The sequence below is a fragment of the Scylla paramamosain genome, chromosome 10 (genome assembly GCF_035594125.1).
Source record: "Scylla paramamosain isolate STU-SP2022 chromosome 10, ASM3559412v1, whole genome shotgun sequence".
Lineage (NCBI taxonomy): Eukaryota > Metazoa > Arthropoda > Malacostraca > Decapoda > Portunidae > Scylla > Scylla paramamosain.
The window spans coordinates 9,817,501-9,820,000 of NC_087160.1; the positions used below are offsets into that span (position 1 = coordinate 9,817,501).

Here is a 2,500-nt window from a genome sequence, read left to right on the forward strand (position 1 = left end):
GAGAGAGAGAGAGAGATGAGAGAGAGAGAGAGAGAGAGGAGAGAGAGAGAGAGAGAGAGAGAATCACTAGATCCTTAGAGATCCTTAAACTTAGCCTAATAACCTTAATTCTTCTCGAGTACTACTTATTTTTACGGCTAAAATACAAACCCTAAACTTGACATGAATCTCTCTCTCTCTCTCTCTCTCTCTCTCTCACTCTCTCTCTCTCTCTCTCTCTCTCTCTCTCTCACACACAAACGCTTCCCTAGCTAAGCCGCTCAAAACAGTTAATACAAACAGGCAATAGCAATCTCTGTAGATGGTACTTCAAGTACATTCTTATTATGCAACTCACCTTGAGGGAGTTACCTTGGGCCACCTGTACCGGCCTCCCTCATCTGACATGCGAACCCCGTCTATTGACACCACAAATAATTCATGCCAAGACTGGTAGCTTTAGGAGGGTTGTAGTCGTGATTCTTTATGTTCTAGTATGTCATTTAGTCACTAATCAATTACGAGGCTGAGCTTAAAGTTTTATAAAGCATATGAAGACCGATGAACAATTTCACTCAAACAAAAACAAATAGAACAGAATAAAAATATCCGATGTAATATGGATTACAAAAAATAAAATAAAATATCATAACATGCAAGCATATGGTGTGCTACACGAAGCCAGTAGGCTTACACATGCTAGTCTTTACATTTACAATTTACGTACATGTGGGCACTAAGTCCATCTATCATTCCTATCCATACATTTTTTTTCTTTTTTCCCTCTCTTAAAGTCCGTATTGACTGTCCACTAATAGCCTCATTACAGAGTCTACTCCAATACTTCGAGTCCATTCTTCTTACCGTTATAACATCCATCATTTGTCTTTACACTGAAAATACTAATAATCCCAAACAAAATCGCCAATCCCATAACACCAGAATCACTAACGTTTCAGTATTTCATCACCCAAGTACACGCTGTATTTATTAAGACTCGCTCTGTTTTTCATTCCTATGGAGGGAAATAAAGAATACTATAATAGTAATGAAGATATGCAGCAATTATCAGTGTTCCTGGGGCCTTCCCGATGCACCCAGACACACTGGCTGGGCTTTAAACATCTTAGCCTTGTAATGATGCACCTCGAAGCTACGCAAGCTAATCCAGTACATTCAAGTATAAACACACGATGAATATTTCCCGTAGGTTTATTTATCCTTGAAACATACGTGTGTGTGTGTGTGTGTGTGTAATGGAAATCGCTGTCGTCGTCATGCACACACACATGCACACACCCTGAATGGTGGTCTACTTGTCATAAAAAATAAAAAAAAAAATCAGAGCCGGGCGGCCCACTTGTTTTCCCCTCTCCCTTTTCTCTGCCTTGATTCCAGTCCAGCAAAGTTTCAGCTGGCTGCCAAACTGCCTGCCTGCCTGTCTAGCTTGCGAGCAGTTTAGGGAGACTTCTGTACACAAGGACCAATAAAACTGAATTACAGATAGTCTAGATGGCAGATTAACTGAACGGCTGACTGATCATCTAATTCATAGACCGATTAGTAGTTTGATTAGCTAACAATGACTGGCTAGTCACTATAATACCTGGTTCAATGGATAACGAGATCAATTCGATGTTTTGATAACGTAACGGAGACGTATGACGTGGAGAGAGAGAGAGAGAGAGAGAGAGAGAGAGAGAGAGAAGGAGAGAGGAGAGAGAGAGAGAGAGAGAGAGAGAGAGAGAGAGTGGGGGGAGGAGGGATGCAGACATACGTGGTAAACCGGTGAAGAACAAATAATAAATGTCAAGACCAATATCGCCAATTCGTGTGTGTGTGTGTGTGTGTGTGTGAACTCATCTCGTCTGCCGCACCAGTTGTACATACCCCTCACAACCTTACTCTGATACGCTCACCTATTCCGTTATGTTTATTTATACTATTCGTGTTCCTCGCAACTTAAAATTCTAAAGCAGAGTACGTAGTACCATCCCTTTCGTCTGAGCAAATATAATAGATGTGATTGCAGTCAAAACACCGGTAATGCCTAAACTCTCTCGTCCTACATCTTCCAGTTGGTGGGGGCGAGGGGACTGGGGAAGGCGGGGCACACACACAGTAAGGCTTCTGTCAGTAAGACTACAAAATAAGTTAACCCTTTTACGGTTTGACCTCAACTTCCTCTTCTAGCATTAAGACATATGGGACTTTATACTAGTCACAGTATAGTAAATGTGATTGTTTGAAGCTACACAGAACGGTATCCCTACTCACCAGACAACAGGAATGGGGCGGGATGCGGGTGAAGCTAATGCTGGTGGCGGCGGTGGGGGTGGCGAGCCGCGGGCCTGATGGTAGCGTTCTCGCGTTTTCAGGTGAGTTGTGGCGCCGGTGGCTGACGTCCTCACCACCTCGTGCTAGAGAACCACGGGGGAAAACGTCCATGTTGTTCAGAAACCGAAAGAATAAAAGCGCCAGCCTGGGAAAGCTGTGGCCCTCCAGGATTCCTTTGTTGCAG

At 43.2% G+C, this 2,500-nt stretch overlaps 1 protein-coding gene across 1 annotated transcript in view; it reads right to left on the reverse strand.

Annotated features, from left to right (window-relative positions):
• Positions 1-2,500, reverse strand: part of LOC135104216 (influenza virus NS1A-binding protein homolog) — a 32,114-nt gene that overhangs the window by 29,088 nt on the left and 526 nt on the right. The window contains exon 1 of the mRNA XM_064011350.1: positions 2,257-2,500. This exon is cut by the window's right edge and continues 526 nt beyond it. The gene's annotated coding sequence lies outside the window, so the exon portion shown is untranslated. The remainder of the gene's footprint in view (positions 1-2,256) is intronic.